Here is a 19,828-nt window from a genome sequence, read left to right as displayed (position 1 = left end):
GCTGCCCAGGGGCTTGGGGGGACGCGGCAGCGCCGAGCCGTGGGAGCGGTCGGCAGCGCGAGGATGGGCAAGGTCAAGCAGGCTTAGAGAAGCAAAGAGGGGGGGAGATTTTAGGAACATGGTTCAAATAGCGAGGTATTAATTCTAGAGATGCCACGGAAATGATGGCCCATAAAGCTAATGAGATATTGCTGAAAAAAGGGTAAACAATTAGGACTATTAGCTGCAAAGATAAACCAAGACCTATTGCCCTCAGAAACACTGAAACTAATTAAATTGAAAATTACAGCATGGGAGTACAAAAACAAAAGCAAATAAATTGAGAGAAAGAATTAACTGGCTTAATATCGTGATGATAATATTATTAGCAATAGGAAGCGGGGATTGTACGATCAAAGCTGTTTATCCTCACGCTCTTTCGCTGAAAGCAGGCGGCAAGGGACTCGGGGCAGGCAGGAGGGGACCCGCGGCTGCGGGGGGTCCGCCTGGGGTCCCTCGCGGAGGTGGTTATACCGTCCTGGTGCGCTCGCCGGTGCCGTCCCACCGTGCCGGGCGGGAGCTCGGGCTCATCTGCCGGCAAACCTTGCAGTGCCCTCGCCAGCCGCGGCCTGGGAGAGACCTCCAGAAGAGTCATTAGCACTCCAATAATTGGTTCCATTTAAAGGGATTAGAGCCAAATTAACTTTGTGGTTTGCCACCCAGAAATAATCCTATTTTAAGTGGACACATTCTTCTGTAGCATCCAAGGAGACTATGAATGGGCGATGTACTGCTTGAGTGAATTCTCTGCAGCGGAGGGGGCTCCCGGTCCTCCCTTGAGGGGACCTCTGGCGCGAACGAAACTCATCTAATGGGGGTTGGTGAGGTGGGGGGCTGACGCGTTAGCAGCGGTTTCAGCCAGCATCCCAGCGTGGGTGACAAATCGAGGAAGAAAACTCAGGCGGAGGACAATAAAAGGATGCTTCGGGCAGGAATTTGTGCACCGTGGAAGGAAAGGAGACAAAATCAATCTGGGTCTTTGCAGAGCGCTCGCTCCCGAAGCCGTCTGGCCCTGCCTGGCTGCAGCCCGGGAGCGCGGAGACACGAGCCATTTCTCCCAGCTGCCGGCCAGGAGTGCCAGCGGCGCTGACCGTCCCCTTCCCCGGTAATTGCGAGGGGATTAACTCACTCGACGGAAGATTGCAGGGCAGATTTCCACGCGTCTGAGATGCTCTTTGAGACCATCGATAAAGTGGATGCAAAGGCAGCGACAGCCGCGGGTCGGCTTTGCGTCACTCACAGCTCCTGGCCGAGGGGAGGCTCTGGCGTGAGCCCTGGGCTAAAACCTGGGGATTGCTCGGATCAGTGCAAGGCTCCAGCTGATAAAACGGGCATCTTACTTTTGTGCTTTTACCCATTCTAGTAAAGTTATCTTTCCTGCTGCACTGCAAACCCTGACATGTTCAGATACCTGTGGCTTCTCTAGAAAATGATGTTTCCTCCCTTTCCAGGTTTGAGAGACTTGGCGCCAGGTTTAAAGCTGTACGCAGCATCGCTAAGACCCTCACGCGCTTTTCAAGAGCAGAAACGAAGCCAAGCAGCCAATATTCTGGAAATTAAGTGAAAGTTGAGAAGTTTAGGAAAGCAGGAAGGGCCTGCGAATCTGAGTTCGAGTTTCTCGCTTGGTTCCATCCAACCACTTCTGCGGCTGAAGGTCGGCGAGCGCAGCCAGCCCGCACCCAGGAGCCTGCAGCGTTATCAGAATCAGATCAGCCGGAGGGGGAGGCAGCACGGCAGAGCCGCTCCTGCCCCATTGGGCTGGGTGCCCTTGTGTGCAAAGTCTGCGATATTTGTGATCCGGTGATGGAGGGCAAAGCCTCTTTTTTACAGTCGTTTCATTACAATGCTTAATTTCTTCTGCAAAAGCAATTACGTTCTACGGGTGGAAAGCAATATCGGAGATGTATGATTGTTATTGCTATCCCACCAGCTCCTCGGCTGGCGGCTGCCGCTGCCTGCGCTCCCACCGCCGCAGGAATAGCAATCAGGGCGCGGGCGCCAGCGGCTCAGGCTGCGCCCGCCTGCACCAGGACAGATAAGAGACTTTGCAAACGGGAAGATAACCCCGTCCACCTGCCAAATATTTACCTGAGGGGGGGGCGTGTCGCGTCCGAGGGACGGCTCTGCAGGCGCTGATCAAACACACTCGGTGACCTCTGGGAGCAAACAAAATTGATAACGCGGCCCTGGGCTGGGCTCCTTTGCTGTCTGTTTTCATCACCAAGTTCTCCAATTATTCAGGAAACGCAGCAGCAACGTGCCTGGTCTGGACTTTGTTTATTCTTTCTTACACCATCTTCACCTAACAAAAGGAATTAATGCCAATACATGTAATTTTCTATTTCTCATAGGCTTAAAAAGAGTTACTTCTTCATCCAGTTAAACAAATCTGGTAGGAAATACAATTTTTTTTCCGAGCCAGTGGCCCAGTCTGCACAGGTATTGAGGGCGTCTAATTACAAAACCAAGTAGGCACCTTGCAGCCCTCAAACGTTAGTTTTGTTGTGAAGACTAGTCTACTTAATGATGTTTCCCTCATAATTAAAACTAGCATGTCAAGGGTTACTGTGCTGGGAAAGTGAAGACAAAGGAAAGAATCGCCCCAGGATTTGCATGGGTCAAGATACCACCATGCAAAGGAGCTGGAAAGGTGCTGAGCAGGTCCAGGACCGCACAGCGTCCGTTGGGGGGGACACACGCCGCAGCATGGCCCCAGCGAGGACCACTGCTCCTGGCTGCAGCTCCGACGTGGTTCCATCTGAGAACGTCACTGGCTTTTTGCAGGTGATTCGCAAAGACCGAGAGAAACAAAACGTACCGAATGAGAGGCCTTGGCGGGAGGCGGCGGAGAAAGCGGGGACTGCTGCCTGGACGGCGTCCCTCAGGGATCATCCCGGCTTTGGTTTTCAAGGCTCAAAGGAAATTAACCGCGGCGATTGCAGGGGCTGGCAGCGGCACCGCTGGGCGCCGCGCGGCACACGGGCCGCGGAACGGGGCAGCCTCCGAGGTGATGCGTCGCAGCAGCTCGTTAGAGTGTCGCGACATTGGCAGAGCCGCAGACAAGGATCTCCCAGTACGTACGGCGTGATATATGCTGCCCGTCAAGAGGCAGCCGGGACTGAGGCGCACGCGGGGCTCCGCTTGCCATCCAGTTGTCTGCTTTTAATGGATATAAATGGTTACCCTTAGCGCTGAAAAAGCTGAATAGATACAAATATTACCGATACCTTAAGGGTGCACTGGGCCTCATTATCCTTGGGTAATCGAGGTTATGTGGAGCTCTTCTCCTTTATCTGTCACTGTCTCCCTCGGCAATGTGCTGAAGCAGAGAAACCTCGAGGATGAATTGCCCGGGAAGCTGGAGAAGGGCTGGGACCCCAAAACCTCGCTGGGCGGGAGGAGCACCCACGTCCTGACTTACTTTTTGAATTCCTGAGTTGGGCAACGCCAGCAAATGGCAATGCTGGCCACTCCCTCCGTGCATAATTGGTTTCAACTAAATCTCTGCAAGTAGTTACTCATTTGGTACGTTTTGTTTCTCTCGGTCTTTGCGAATCACCGGCAAAAAGCCAGTGATGTTCTCAGATGGATCGACAGTTATTTCTGAATTTCTCCGGGAAACATTGCAATTTGCAATGTGTGCGCTGAGTCGGTATCGCGCAGGAGAGTTGCTCTTCCTTCCCCGGGTAAACATCTACCCACGTGCTACCCATCACTTAGTGTGAATGCTATTCTGGAGAGCTACAGAAATATCCCTTTGGTAAACAAACCCAATAGTACTGAGACTACCCCCAGCAGTGAATTTCAGGGGCTTTATTGGTCTGGCAAAGCCAGCTGTGTTGGGGAATCCCACAAGCCGCACGTGGCTCTTCTCACTTCTTGGTGGGACTTATCTCACCAAGCAAGTTGTGTATTTTTCAACTGAATCTAGAATGCAAGATTTGCAAGCACCAAATGCATGAGCATTCGAGCTGAGAATTTGCTTTCTGCAAGTATTCTTACCAATGAAACTGAAGCCCTAAAATATTCCTGGAAATGCTTATGTCAAATGATGTTTTTCACGTTACCTCAAATTTGCTTTCTGTTTCTAAGGAATGCTCAGACTTTCAACTCCTCCCCTCCTTTCCCACCGCTGCTTGCAGTGTACGAGTTGCGTTTGTAAGAAGGAGTAAGGCAGTGTGCTGTATGCATAATTACATGGCAGCACATCCACAGATCTTCTTACCAAAATCACTGAAAATATTGAGCTGCATTTTTGCACTGAAACATTCAAGCAGATTCATAAAGCTCCAACTCGATTTACTTCATTAAAGGGCGGGGGGGGGGAAGCAGAGTTTCAAACGGTTCTCCGTCCGTTGTCCCCTTGGCAGAGTAGATAAATAGTCCACAGAGGCCAAATCCCCATCGCAAAGCAGCGTGTGACGTCTGCCAGGCAGGAGTCAGACTGCAGCTCCCCCGGGCCACAGCAGATGCCGTGTGCATCCAGGATCATGGCTGCCTCTTCACCCATCGCTTCCAGGTTGTTGCAATGTTCATCGAAGACCGCTTCTCTGCAGAAAAGCGATGCCGATGTGGAGCCAGTCCAAGCCCAACTCCTCGGCTCACTTTTTTTACCATAGGCAGGAAAATCATTAATGTGATGAAAATGACCTCAAATTGCTATTGCTGGATTATTTAATCTGGCCAGGCTCCTTTCGACTCTCAGCCACCATAAAGGAAGACAAATTGCCTGTCTCATGTTTAAAGGTTTTGGAATATAAGACAGCATTGATTTTGTGTATCGGAAAAGGTGACACTCCCTGGGCTTGCCAGCGCGCGGGAGTTTTGATGACAAAGCATCCTTCGGTGCTGATCCTCCCCACCGATACTGCGCATCTCCCTTCTGCTGGGGAGCGAGCGGCTGGCGGGCGTCATGGATAACACAGGGAACAGGGAAGGGGGCAGAGGTGGGATGAGATGCGTGGGAGGAAAGCATCAGCTCCTTGGGCTCTCTGCTCTTGCCCACCCTCGCTGCCCACCCTGCCTGCCTCTGACCTGGGCTGGCTGGGACCCGGCTTCGTTCCGTGGGACGAGGTTCCCCTCCGTGCCCGCTGCTCTTCCAGGCAGCCGACGAGTCCCCCCGCCTCCTTCCCAATGCGCCGAGCAGATGGAGCGCTTTGCCTCTCGCTGGGAAGCGTTATTTCCAGTCCTTGACTCAAAGGGGATAAGCGTTCCCAATTTCAGGCGTCTATCGAGCTCAGAGGGCAGCCCGGTTCCCGCGGCACTGGGCTCACGCCACGGCTGCCTCCTGCTCTCCTGGCACCGGGCCACTTCTCACCCCGACCCCGCCGCCACCGAAACGGGTTGGGGAAGCCTCCGTCAGCCACCCGGTGAGCTGCTGGGGCCACCAGCCAGGAGGAGAGCCAAAACTGCCCGCCGGGACAAATTCCCCCCTCCAAGAGCCCCCCGGGCAAGGGGCTGCGGGGCTGCGCACCCCAGCTGCCCCCCGCTCACCTTGCAGCGTGCCAGTGGGGTCAGTGGCTTTTGTGTGCCTATAAACCACGGCAGTTACACCCCTGATCTAGTTTACACGCAAAATAAAGCTAATTCGTTGTTTGGGTTTCCTTCCACAAATTCCCAGGAGTAGCCCACAAAGGGGAAGCTACGAAGGAAAAAGCGATTAATTCTCGGTGGCACATTTAAACACCGTTTTTATTACAATTCAGCCTTTTCACGCACTTTGCCCTTTTCTGATTCATTCTTGCTCTTTTGAGGTGGAACAAGGCTGATGTTTTGCAGCTCCCGTTTCTCGAAAGGAGTTTTTGACTCCTGGTTTGCTGTTGTAGCTGCATCGGTGAACCAGAGCCTTTCCCGCTGCGCCCACAGATGCGCGGATTCTCCAGGGATGCTCCCTGGGAGCGGCAGCGTGCTGTGCTCTCCCAGCACGGGACTTTGCTGCCCTGCAGGATCCAGCCCGGGCGTGATGGGGTGTGGTGGGGTGTGATGAGGTGCAGTGGGGTGTGATGAGGTGCAGTGGGGTGCATCGGGGCCAGGGCCGTCCCCGGCCGAGCCGCCAGCCCCCCCCAGCTCCACCGCGGAGCGCCCGCGCAGCGGCGTTTTACAAGGCAGCGCGACAAAACCTGAAATGTACTTGAAATAATTCTACTATCAACTGCATTCAGCTCTGTTTGTTTGCTTTTAAATTAACATTGGGGATGAAATGATTCACTGAACTACAAAGAGATCCTCGACTTGACAAGAATCGCAGGCAGGATTTCTTCCACTTCCAGTTATCACAGGAAAAAACATTTCAACATCTTGTCTGCTCGGTGCAAGAAAAATAGTTTTGTACTCTATGCCTGTGAAACGAGGAGCTTATCAAAAAAATCTCAGGCATCAGAGGGACGAGATGGCAGAGGTGCCGACGAGGCACCTTTTCTCTCTGCTGTGCATAACCGGGGCGGTGCTGCGGGGAAGGACGGGTCTCTGAAGCGGCACAGGGCTGCTCTTACGGACTGCTGGTGTCCGTGATTAAGGGGATGGGTCCTGCAAGAGCTGGAGCAGAAGGAGCAGGGGCACTAACAGGGTGCTCACGGCCAGCGCTGCAGCCCAGAGCCAAAGAAATGGGGAAAAGGGAAGGGTTCTTGGTGATTTTTCCGCAGAGAAAAGGGGGGAAATGGCTCAGAGATGCAGGGAGAGGGGTGGGCAGGAGGAGCGGGCAGCAGGGTCCGTGTCTGGCCGGGCTGCCTGTACCCCCATCACCCCGTGCCCCCATCACCCCGTGCCCTGCACGCAGGCGCCTCGGCGGTCCCTCACGCCTCCCCACTGCACAGCATCCTCTCAGCCCAAGCAAGGAAAGCTTCCCCCCGCTCCCTGCCTCCCACCCGGATTAAACTCCTGCCAGCAGCCTACGGCAGGGGTATGCCAGGTGTCTCCAGACACGAGGCACGCACGTAGGGACGGCGGTAATGATTAGGAGCTGCTTTAGGTAATGATTAGGAGCTGCGGCAAAGCAAGCACGGGTGGATAAGCCGGACTCGTCAGAGCACATAAGCCTAGAGTCGTAATTAGACATGGGGAGAGGAGCCGTGACCTTGAAAGCATTAGGGAAGAGGACTTCTAATTAGGAGGCAAAAGGGCCAGGCGTTGTTTAACCTGCTTCTAAAAGTCATTAAACTGCCCCGGATGACTTTGTTGCCAAGAAGATTTGGAGGACGAGCTGACAAGCTTTAGCAAAGCTGACCAAGCGAGAAGAGAGGCCGGGCTGGAAACGAGGGCACGCTCCTCCAGGGCCGGCCCCGGTCCCAAGTCCTCGGGGTGCCCCTGCCACCGGCCGGGGCCAGGCACGAGGTTAACGGCGGATCAGAAGCAGCTCCCGAGAATTCACCGGCAGCCTGCCGAGGAGCGGCAGCATCCAACAGCTCCGTTTGCAGGACAGGCTCCTGCACAGCAGATATTTCTAGCTGGATTTGGGCTGGAAAGGGGGTTTAACTCGGGGAAGAGACTGGTGAGGTTTTGCTTCTGGGAAAACTGGACGGAAACACGGAGGTCAAGGAAAGGCTCCAGGAGAACATCAGGTCACAAATTTCCAAACCATTTTTGTGCACAAACCCCTTTAATTTTGGCGCCTTGGGACCAAACACAAAATGAAGGTCAGAGAATTAAATAAGGCAGAGGGACTAAAAATTTCTCTCAGTTGGTTGCCCTTTAGGTAGGAAGGTCCAGCTGCTGGTTCTCCAGCCGGGCAGAGGGCTGCCAGGAGCACCCCAGCTTGCGATGGCATTTCACACGCAACGCTGACACGTCCTCTGCGGGTGGGCTTGGCTGCAAAGCTGACGTCTGGGGAGTTGCCAACACGGGCGAGAAGCTGAGGGACGTGGAATTTTAAGCTTTAGGTTGGTTTTTGTTTCTTTCTAATTGAGCTGGTTTGCTGATTCCAGTTTGAAAGCTTCTGACTGTTCCAGAGGCAACAAGGTTACTGGACGATCAAGCTCTCCAGTGCCATCAGGTCTCTCCCACCCACTTAATGAAAACAAATGCCACCTGGGACAAGGGCCATCCTTCTTATTTGTCTTCTGGGGCCCCGAGAATGGCCTTGCTTTAGACTTCTTTTTATGGATGTTATTTTAACAAAGGACCCAAATTATATCCCAGCCGCTCCCAGATACATCTAATTCCAAAACCGTAAGGGAGCTGTTTCTGGTCTCTGGCCATTAATCCTATTCGCATCAGCCTTTGCTTCTGGTTCTGGGCACGTGAACTACCAGTTAGTCTAAGAGGGTGCAAAGTACAAGCTCTTGGAATCAGTTTCCCACATCAGGGCTCCAAAGGGCAGGAGCAGGGCTTAGCGGCCCATTAAGAGCAACTGGTGGAGCCACTGGAAGTGTGCAGGCGGCAGAAGGGGAGGGGTAGTCCCCTTTTATGAAGTTTGCGGTCCCCGCTTTGTAATAAAATCCAGCGTTTCAGCTGGTGAAATGCAATCACCTTTCAAGACCAGAGAATTAAGGCTTTCTAGATGGCTTACAGCAGACCCTCACCAGGGGAAAAGCATGGAGAAGCCAGGCAGCAGGAGGGGACATTTGCACAATAAGCCAGTGCTAAGACCGTGCAGGCAAGCAAATAAGAGTTGATGAGGATCAATTGGTTTGCAGCAGGACCTCGACTGCAGCAGCTCATGCTTCTGGCAGCATCAAACTTCATTCACTCCTAAGGACCTCCAAACTTTAAGACTATTTTTTTCCCCTCAATATTCAAGTGCTGGCACAGTCTCCAGCTTGCCAGCCCTGTGGGTACCGGGAGGATGAATGAGTGCAGCATGAAACAAATTGGAAATAACAACTTCCTTTTACTGTGAGATAAAAAAAGGAAGACAAGGGGAGAGTGGAGAAGTAGCTTAGATAAAACTGCAGCTCAGGCTGGAAGTAACAGAAAGCGGCAGAGACATCTGAAGCAGGTAACCGCAGAGACGGGCACCTCAGCTCCCCTCCACGGCTGGCGCATGAATCCTGCAGCCTCACGTGCTCGGTCCGCGCACGAGCCCTCGTGCGAAGCGTGCACACGCGCTCCGTGGCACGTGAACTCACCCTGTCCCGCAGAAGCGACTTGCGCGGTAACTTGCGAAGCCGACCCTCCCTCCCCGGAGAGCAGCCGCCCGTGCACCGAGTGGGGTGATGCCAGACCGCGGTGACATGCGGAAAACAGACTCCACAATCAGTGGGATTGTAAAGGAGGTATGTTCATTCAGCGCTGGGCAGCACGGGGGGTAGTCCCACCAAAGTCGTGCGCGCCTGACTTGGCAGTTCGCTTTAAATTTATACAGTCAAGGGTTACATATACATGGAGTTTCGCAATACGCCTATACAGAGGCATTACCTATCCCCGCTTCACATTAAAATTAGCTCCAGGAAGTCATTTCCATAGTCTCCTCTCAACTGCGCTTGCGCAGTGCCTCCTTATGGTGGTCGTCTGGTGGTCGTGAAGATGAAGGCTGTATGTCTTCTTCACGGTGAGCTCTTAACCTTCTGTCCCTGCGCAGACTCAGTCGCTCCTTGGCATTTGCCCAAATCCCAAGGCTGGTCTTGGCTGGTTCTTGGGGTCGACCGCTGCTTCTTATCAGGGACTATCTCCTGTCCCAGCCAGCCTCAACAGTGCAAACGTTAAACATCACTTCTCATCCCCTTGGGCCATGTCTACCTCTATGGAAACCTCTTTAACTTCATTGTAAGCTAGATAATTATTAAACAATTCCTATCTACATTCATATATCTACTATATCTACTAAGGTTCCTTTGGTTCCCCGTCTCAACGGCACAGCCATGGCTGCGGGCACCTCGCAGCCTTCCCCTCCTGCCAGCTGCCGGCTGGGCGGCAAAAGCTCCAGAGGCAGCCGGGCATCCCTTTGAAGACAGCCATGGGGGGACGCCGAGCCCCCCCAGCCCTGCCCTCTCATCCCAGCTCTGCAGCCCAGCCGCACCTCGCTCGCCCCGTTGTTGCTCGCCTGGAAAACAACGGCAGGCACGGCAGAAAAAAAAAATATTTAGTGCTTTGGTTGGGGCAGAGGCCAAATATTTAGGTGTTTCTCCCAAACTTGTTACATTTGGCATTCTTCTGAGAGTGTTTACTTCCTCCCTGTGCTGAAAACAGCGAGATATATCAAGCAGCAGGAGTAGAGAGAGGACAAGGATATATTAAGAGGCTAGCATGAGAACATGAAGATGTTTTTTCTGCTCGTTTTGGAGGCAGCGAGCCAGGCTCCGAGGAGACCTGCGGAGGACGGCATGCTGGCTGTCACCTCTCCACCCGCGCTACCGAGCCGGCTGCCGGCGGGCACGGGGGGAAAGCCGACCGGGACCCTCGCAGGGTGGTACGTGACGCTGCCGGGACACCCTCTGCCCGATGCTGGGTGACTGGGGTCCGGGGGAGAAAGCCACGTCCCTTTGCCGGAGGACGGTGCCAGGGAGAGCGGCGGTGTGCCGGCACGGCGAGCTGCTCGGGGGCTGCTGGCCAGAGGGTTTTGCCCTCCAGCACTTGTTTTGCTGTTGTGCTCTGGAGCAAGACACCGGCTTTTCCCGCAAACAAAGCCATAAATTGTGGTGCAAGCAGGTTTCAAGGGGAAGAAAAAGTGGAGCTGGGATGACAGCGACGGGGAGTTGTGTGAGGAGGTGAATTACTTGAAATATGGCTGAAAACTTCCACACCATAAATATATTTCTGATCGCGGCTAATAAATCATCGTAATTATTCTATAAATAAGGGAAAGGCTGGCTGTGTGGTACCTGACTTTTTTCTACAGGCCTCTGGAGCAAATTTGTTAGCATCTTAAAATAAACCGTTTGCTCCAGATAGTTTGTTTGTACTCTCCAGGCTGAATTGTCTTCTCATTCATTTTTCATCGCCTTTGGTTTGGTCATTGGGAATCTTTTTGTGCTTTTTTCCCTGTCTGGCTCTGACAAAGAGATACTGGGGGGAAGCGTGTTTAAAAACCAACCGGAAAGCGCTTGCTTTTCTTCTATGCCGCGAGGGGTCTTGACAGCAGAGATCCAAGTTTCCTCCCACGTCCCCCTGGGCTGGCTAACGTCCACATTTGCCTCTCGGCTGGCGCAGGGATAAGCCAGAGAAGGGAACGTGCTGCATCACGGTTATCCCGTGGCGCGGAGCCGCACGCTCAAGCATCCCAGCCTGCCTGCACCCAAACTGGAGACCTGCCTGTCCACCGCTCCTTTCGTGGTGATAAAGACCATGAGACAGAAGCCACAAAGACAGAAGGGACGAAGCGTAAAGGGTAATTCTGCCTTCGTGCTGGCAGCTGTGGGAAACCGTGTCTGGCTGCTGGGTAAGGGGATGCGGCTGGGTGGTGAAACCCGCGCGGAGGTTTTCCCTCAACACGTAAATGACAAGACTTCACTACCAGTTTGCCTCCATATCTTTTCTGCAGCCAGTTGCCGTTTGCGCTGGAAGAAGCCTCTGCGGGCAGTAGGCAGGGCCAAGCGCCCCGTGATGCTGATGCCAGGCAAGGAGCGGGTCCTGAACCACGTCTCGAACACACAGGAGAACGGGGAAGGAATGAGGTTTCCATTCCACGTATTACTGGTGGAGAGCAGAGCTCCTGAGCGGCGAGAGCCGCAGCAGGCATACCCGTGCCACGCAGTGATGGAGAACAGCAGGGGAGCGGCGCTGCCTCAGGTGTCAAATCCTATTTATTTCATTTCGGGTTTCTTCAGTGGGAAAATTATCAATCAACTCCACTTACATTTCAAGTGGCTGTTACAGGGAAAGCTTGTACACATGCAGAAACTCATTCCTGTAGCCCTCCCGGTTGCAGGGAAGGAGCCACAGGGTTTCTGAGTTTAATTGAAGGACGGGAGTCCCGCAGCCTCACGTCACCCAGCACCCGCCTGCAAACCTATTTCTGTACGAGTTTTCTAAGCGGTAAAGGCAACGTTGGCCTGTGACGCGTCAAACTGTCTTGCATCAGGTTTTATCCCGGGCAGAGCTAAAGGATGCCGAATGCCCTTGCAGCCGGGGGTGAGCCCAGTTCCCTGCAGATATGCCGCATTCAGGCTGGTCTCCAGCCCGGAGTTCAGCTCCCCTGGTGTCCCCAGTGCACTCTGTGCTAAGGAGGCCTCTGTTTAATGGCTTTTCCACAGGGCTATAAACTTGCAACACACCATTTTTTCCCTTTTATAGATCAACATTACTAATTTATTGGCAGTTTACTATTTGGAAATGTTCTCATATAAATTAATGGGAAGGTAATATTAAACCTCAGTCCCTGGGGGAGGAGAAAGCCAAACAAAACCCACATTCCCTGCGCTCGCGGAAAGGCAGCCTGGTAAATCATCCCCTTTGCTCCGCAGAAGCCATCGCTCCGAGGGCGGGAGCAGTGCGAAGGACCCCTGGACTCTGCCAGGGCTTCCCGCGGGTCCCGAACTGAGGAGCCAGCCCGGCTCGGAAGCCCGGGGCATGCAGGTTGGCGTTTGTTGCTCCGACAGGACTCGCTCCTCACCAGCTCCTGGGTCTGCACGATCTTCTTCCGTAACCTGGGTGGAGAAATGCAAACCCTGACTGTACTTTTCTGTAGTGCTTTTCAGGCGTGCAGACATCGCAAGACACTTCACCCAGCATTTAATTATATGCCAGAGGAAGAAGCGCCCTGCTCAGACAGCTTCAGCTGCCGCTGCGAACCGGCAGCGTCCTGCAGGCCACGGCGCACGGCACAAATACACACATCGGTGTCAATTCAGTGGCATACCAGATCCGCGCATTCCTTCCCTGAACACAGACAAACCTGTATGGAGAAGAGGGGGTGAGGAGCTGTTTCGCACATGTAAAGGAGGAGGAGTGTTTTTTTCCCAGGCACGAGCCGTTATTAAAGACTGCTCCTTCCTCTCACACACTTCGGGACCCAAAATGGAAGTAATCTGCCCCAAAACAAGCGCCTCCCACCATCTCCCGCTTGGTGAGAGGCTTCCCAGTCCCGGGAAAGCAGCCCCTGTGCAAGCTCAGACCTGGCAGAGGGATAACCCCGCGGCTGCCGGGGAAGGGGCTCCCTCGGCATCCCCCGCAGCCAGGGCAGGGCTTGAAGCGACGGAGCTGGAGGGGAACGTCGCGTTCATTTACACGCGCCTCCTTTCACTTTCCAAAACTATTGCCATTTATGAGACAAGCTGATTGAGTTAAATCACTTCTCCCGCAGTAATATAAAAAGGCTGCAGCTCAGGAGTACTGACACGCATGAGGGTCAGGCTCACTTTTCTTGCTGAGCAGATGAGGAACAGGAATGATTATTTCGTATCACTTTACGAAAGAGACCTTACTGTAACATACCTGCCGTGCCTTGATAAATAGCACCAGCAGATAATAAGGGCCTTAGGCAAGGAGGAGAAAAAGCTTTCCAGCATGTGAACACAAATGCTTTAAATGTGAACTAAATTGGCCTGATCATTCCTCAGATTTGCAAAATTAAACCGTGCCCAATTGTCAACTGCACTGAGATTTATGAGACAAAGGTAGCCAAAGCAAAGAGAATCTATAACAGCCCTGCTTGAGGTGCTTGTAGGTTTAAGAAGCACGTGCTGTTTATGAAGCCAAGCGCTATAATTGCGTTATCTTCCGTACCACCTCCCAGCGATGGAGAGCTGGAAAAGTTCATCAGGGACACGCGAGAGGGGAGGACACTGGCAGCAGAGCTGGAAATAAGCCAGCCTTAGCATCAGGCCTTCGCTCTTAAGAAAAGCGCTTTACCCAAGGAACTGTAGGGCCGGACCTACCCGTACTATGCACCACTATCAAGGTGAAAAACCTGTAATTCAGCGTGAATTGGTGTCCTAGGAAGCAGCCTGCTGCAGACATGCTTGTGAGCAGTGGAAGAACCTGCACAGGGAAATCACAGCCAGCAGCCAGCTCTTCTGAGCTTTGCCAAGCACTGGGTTTGCTAACGCCATCCCTTTCTGCTAGGGGCTGTAGTTCTACATCAGCGGCTGCTCCGCGCAATGTAGTTCCCGTGCGGTCACTGGGAACTGCGAGTTAGTGAAATCAAAATCACCTTTGCTTTGCCCTGATTCCACCTCATTTACCCAGAGCTCTCACACTCCTGCTTGGACCCCCGCTCCTGCAGAGGTTCAGAAAGAACACCAGTCCCGCTGCGTTTCTCTTCTCAGATTTGTTCACCTTATCCTACTTAGCAAACCAGGACCAGATTAGCGTTTCTCTCCCCGTGAGGAACCACGCGAAGCACTGCGCCCTGTAACGGCACCTCTCCTTTGCAAGGCAGCGGAGACCTCTGCTTTAGTTTCACGTCTCCGGGTTGTTAATGTCTCCCAGGCGCCGTGCGAAGGAGAGCCACCTTGCTTCACCTTGCAGCGGCTAGATGGAAAACCTGGGGAAACCATGGCAATGTTGAAGTCAGTGGCACCTTTCTGAGGGTGCCAAGTATTTCTCAGCAGTCATCAAAGGCAGGTTACCTTTCGAGCTGTTAAAAGCAAAGTTTCCAGTCTCCTGCAAGCACTGTTTCTTAGGCGTTTGCTTTTGACCCCACCTGGTGCCCCTGCGCTCTGCAGCCCCTTGCCTGTGACCCCCCCCGGGGTCTCCAGCCCCCACCTGCCCCATCAGCTCCATAACAGAGGTGCCGGCAGCCGCCTGGCAGAGAGGGCTCGGGCTCGGCGTGCGGGAGATGAAGCCAGCCAAGAGCTGGCCGCGTCTCCATCAAAACAAAAGGTACCTGAGCACGTAAGCACAGGGTGGATTCTTGACACCCGTGCTGAAGGCAATTAAGCTGCTCAGATACTCATCTGCCCTCAGGGTCCTGCTTCAGAGCCAGGGCTTTGCAGCCTAGCTGGGAGGCTGGGGGATGCAAGCTAGGAAGCCAGTTAGAGAAAGATGATTGATCTGCGCTCTTTCCTATCAGCCGTGCTGGAACAGAGGCAGAGCCAGAGGAGCTCCATCTACACCCTACTGCTGCTGCACTCAGGATCCTGGTGCCTGGAGGTATCTTGCCCAGGAAGCTTGTCCCTGTCCTATCCCATTTAGAGGCAAGCTGAGAATCAGGACATCCCACCCTACCCTAAGCTCAACCAGGGGCCCATAAATTTCTTATGCAAAATAAGATTTGTAAGAGCACCTCGGGGCTGTCGCTAAACACTGGGAAGGAGAGGAAGCACCAAGCTTCCCGCTTAGCTCCAAGAACGAAGCGCTGCCCACCTCTGTCCCCTGTCCCATCCTCAGCCAAACAGCTGGCAGCCGCCTCATGGGTGGCTTATGAGACCCGCAGGCAGTAACAACGAGCACTGAGCCTGGGCAAACTCTGCATCTGTCGGGGACTGAGGCTACCGGGGCTTTGGCATGCTCTGAGGCTGTATGAAGGGTATGGAGAAGGTAGGCGTTTTTTCCTTCTTTCATTTATCTCTAAGGCTTTAGCTGCTGGGCTGCTAAGTCAGGGCTTCACGCTTTCTAATTTTTTCTTTTGTCTTGCACACACATATGAGACAGATTTTGCTTCCACAAGGGATATTTATAGGACGTATGTTGGAGCTTGAAGACACTGATTAGCAATGTTTAGATTCAAAAAAGAAGAAACTGCACGAGAGCAGCTTAGCCAGACAAACGCTACACAAGATGTTAGCTTCTGGGTAGCAACTCCCCAGCCTTCTTTGCTGGTTCTCAGCACCGGACAAAAGCAGCTGGGGGGCTGCGGCGCCGGGGGTGCGAGGCAGGCTCTGCGGCAGGGCCGGCAGTAGTCAGCGAAGGCAGGCTGCTCTGCCTCCTCTTCCTCTGGAAGGGCTTTGGGGACAGCAGCGGATAAAGAGCGTGCTTCCCTGGAAAAGGGAGCTGTGGCTGGAAAGCTGGGTAATGTCCCCTGGGCAGGCAGCCCCCGCTGCAGGGAGGCTCTGTGAGGCTGCAGGGGCTTGCGGTGACTCTCCCGGGCTTGGAGAATGGGCAGAAGGCAGATGTGCCCCCTGAAATACTTTCCAGCTTTTTCACATCTTCTGAGCCCTCCCCTCCAGCTCCCTGGGCTTGTGACTCTTTCCTTCCAGGGATCTGGTGAGCTGGAGCTGCAGTCGTGCCTTGCTATACGGTCCCATCAAGACCATCAAAGGAGGAGTCTGAGAACTCGGGGGATGCTTTCTTAAGCGAATACAAGTCTCAGAGGCCCCTAAGAGCTGCCCAGCGTATGAAATCCGCTAGGTGCTTTCCAGAATCCTGTTCACGGTCAGCGCGGGTCTGAAAAACCAAAGTATGATGTTACAAGGAGGCAGAAATTGCATTATACTCCTCTCTCCCTCACAAGCGCTAAGTAACACTTCTGCTCTTTCCATATGAAAGGAAAATGGGTAATGACAACCTATTTCTATTGGAGAGACAATTTTCGCTCCTCCTTGGCAAGTGTAGCCAGGGCAGCATCTTTTTCTCCACTCAGAGACAAATTAACAGATTTTGCCGCAAGAACACGACGGGTGAAGTGCAGTGCAGCTGGCAACGTTCACCCACCACGGTTAGCAGCACCCTTGGGGTGCCCACACCTATTAACGCTCGCAGTGGTAACACAGGTGCTGTTACGGGAAACGTGGGAAGTGCAGTGCGGGTCACAGGGAAACCCCCTTTTTTCTTCCAGAATATGGGTCTGCATGAGCATCTGTGACCTGCAGCGCAGCAGCCAGCTCCAGTCAGTGCTTACAGCTCTGCACCAGCGTCAGGAACTTGACTTTCTTGGAGAGATGACTCTGAGAAGAACAAGTTCGACAAATGAATTCACTAATGACTTCCTTCCCTCCTACTTCAATGGTGGGATAATTCACAGTTCCTGCTCCCGCAGCGGGCTGCTCCATCGCCTGCCACCCGCTCCGTGCTAGGCAGCCCTGGCAGCGCCGCTGAGTAAACGAGCCAGACAAAGGGGGCCAAGATTGCCGAGTGGCATCAATCTGCCTTTTCAAACACCGCTAAAAACGCTGCGCTGGCTATTTTAAGGAGGCCCAGCGGCGGGCGGGCGGCGGGCAGGGCTCTCCGGAGGGCAGCGAGGATGCGGCTCGGACGCCCAAACTCCAGCCAAGTATCTCCCTCCCCGCAAGATTCACGCCCCAAGCATCTCAAACCCACCCTGAACCCAAATAATGGCCTATATATAAAAGCTTTGTGTGCACACTTGCTTTGGTACTGTTGAAAGCCTCAACTCTCCTTTGATACCTCTTTTTTTCTGGTTCGACAATAGTCTGGGCACTCTGGCTGGTGACGTTTCAAGGCAGGGCAGAGGCCAGAAGCTCTAGAAGAGGCTCAGGGCCAGAGAATGGCTGACGGCAAGGGCACGGGGCCTTGCAGTACTGGGGTTCACTTGCCTCGCTAACATCTACAGAGGTATAACAGATGGTTTTAGCCAAATAAATGGAGGCACAGTTTCCTGGTGGCTTGCAGCCCCCTCTCTCAAGCTCGACCTGTGCTGCCGGGCCCCAGAGCTCCCTGGACACGGTCCTGGTCCCCCAGCGTGCAATCCCCACGCCAGCTCCACACGTTTAGCACACATGGGGAAATGATATTTTTTTAAGTGGGGATGAGTTAAGAGGATTTGTTTCAGATACAAGATAGCTCTCATTAGTGTTTGCTCGTTTGGGTTTATTTAAGCCTTAATTGATTGTCTTCTACTTAACTGCACTCCAGTATCGCTCCGGCTCCAGAACAGCCTCTTACGTGACTGATGATTGCACGCTCTTCCCTTCTTCTCTCTAAAGATCTTTCTTGTTAGTTAGCCGGGTTTAGCAGATGATAAAGTCATGGGGCTTGCAGTAAAGCCGAGCTCTCTCCTTCACGTCGCTACACATGCAGCCTCCAGAAAGACTGCGTCCGGGTGAGTCTTGTGCTTTGACACCTGTTTTTGCTGAAGCTGTTGTAATTTGCAGCTGCAAACACCGCGCGTGAAATCATGGGTTTGCACGTAACGAATGTCCCGGGGTCTCGTGGCTCCCTCCCGCCAGGCTGCGGAGGGACAAGAACTCTGACTGGGCAGAGCTGAGGTCCAGTTTGTGACTGGCCTCATTACGGGGAGATGGAGAGGGGACTGCCATCGGCCTTGCAGCGTCACCGAACGCATGCTGCCCGGCTTGCAGGTCGGGCTTTCGTCGGTGGCTCTGCGGGAACCGTGCCCAAACGGCCCCAGCAGGTTGGCAGCGTGCTTTGGGAAAAACGAGGATCAGCCTGGTCATTATTTAGGACACTTTTGTAGCCCTGCTTCTGCTTGGGCTTGGATAGGAGAGGTCTGCCTCCCCAGCAGCTGAAACCTCACAGGATAAGCTGTTCTTCAGGCCAGCCCCTGAGATTTCATCCTTCCCAAAATAGGTTCCTTCCGAGCAGGAATCTGACTCCAAACAGCGTGGGGATTTGGATGCTGAACTACAGCACTTCTAGTGGCAGCTGGAGCCGATCCGCCGGGAGCCCACATACGGAGCCGGGACTTGCCAGGCATCAGAGGGACAAAGCTGACCTTTCATCGGGCTGCCTTGCTGAAAGGAGGCTCCTTCTCTTTCTAGAATAAGTTTGTATGGAGGCAGAAGAGAAACCCAGTGACTCAGAAAGGCAGCAGAGACGCGTTTCTGCTTCAGTCTTGCTTTCTGGTGTGATTGTTCAGAACAAAGCGAGCCGTGGTGTGTGAAATGCCCCTTCCTCGCCGGCCCTGTGCGGAGCCGAGGCGCGTCGGAGGTTCGTTCCCGCGAGGGGACCGCCCAGGCGGTTCCGACTCTGCAAACTGCAGTCCCGCTCCTCGCTCGTAGCCAGGAGCAGCTTTGGAGAGTCCGCCCCCAAATTCATACAAAAATTTCTTTTATTGCAGCGACCAAACAGAAACCGCCCAAAGCAGCTTGTCTTTTCAAGAAAGACACTTTCCTTTCAATACACTAGCGACAGGAATAATGTGGCTTTCTTACTGGCAGCGCCCCTGAAGAGCGGAAAACCGATCAGGCTCCGGCGCAACACCTCTTAGAATAACCAAAGCCTCACGTTTGCTTGTCCTCTTTGTGCTCTGCCGTCTTCAAACCGGCACAGAGCTAAAAAGGCACGAACTTTCAGCTGAGGGGAATTTGGTGGTGGTGGCTGCTGCTGCAAACCTCTCTCAATCGGGAGCCTGAGGAGGAGGAGGAGGAGGAGGAGGAGGCAGCAGCAGACGTTTGGGAGCTGCTGCTCGCCAGTGGAAGATTTGTGCTCTCGTTGCTTGACATTTCACGGGAACAGCAACTCTGCTGTTTTCTCCCGGGGGGGGGGGCAGGAGGACGGCGGGCACCGCTCTGCGGCCAGCCCGCGCCCACCCTGGGCTACCAGGGTGCGAAGGAGCCCTTCGCCCCACAGGGCCTGCGGCCTGGGCCTCCCCAAGCCCGGCTTCAAAAGGCGTCCCCTTCCCCAGGGCTCTTCGGGGAACCACCAGCAGCGCGGGGACGGGGTCGCGCCGGCTCCGCAGGGGACGGGGGATCCACACGGTGACCCCTGCGTCCCGGACCGGTGACCTCCGGGTCCCGAACCCGTGACCTCCGGGTCCCGAACCCGTGATCCCTGCGTGCCGGACCGATGAACCCTGCGTCCCGCACCGGTGACCCCGGGGTCCCGAACCCGCGACCCTCTGCGCGCCCGCCGGACCGGGCGGAGCGGAGCGGCCGCCTCACCTCCCCCGGCAGCCGCAGGCGCGGTGTAATCCGCCGCGCTCGGGGAGAGAGAGCGCTCCGGGGGGGGGGGGGGGGGGGGGGGAGAAGGAAGTTGTGGCCGAGCGCGGCCCCCCGGGCAGGCAAACACCCCGCTTCCCGGCGGGCCGCCTACCGCGGGGGGCTCCAGCCGCGGCCCC

The sequence above is a fragment of the Haliaeetus leucocephalus genome, unplaced genomic scaffold (genome assembly GCF_000737465.1).
Source record: "Haliaeetus leucocephalus isolate CR32 unplaced genomic scaffold, Haliaeetus_leucocephalus-4.0 Scaffold190, whole genome shotgun sequence".
Taxonomy (NCBI): domain Eukaryota; kingdom Metazoa; phylum Chordata; class Aves; order Accipitriformes; family Accipitridae; genus Haliaeetus; species Haliaeetus leucocephalus.
This window is presented reverse-complemented; position numbering follows the sequence as displayed.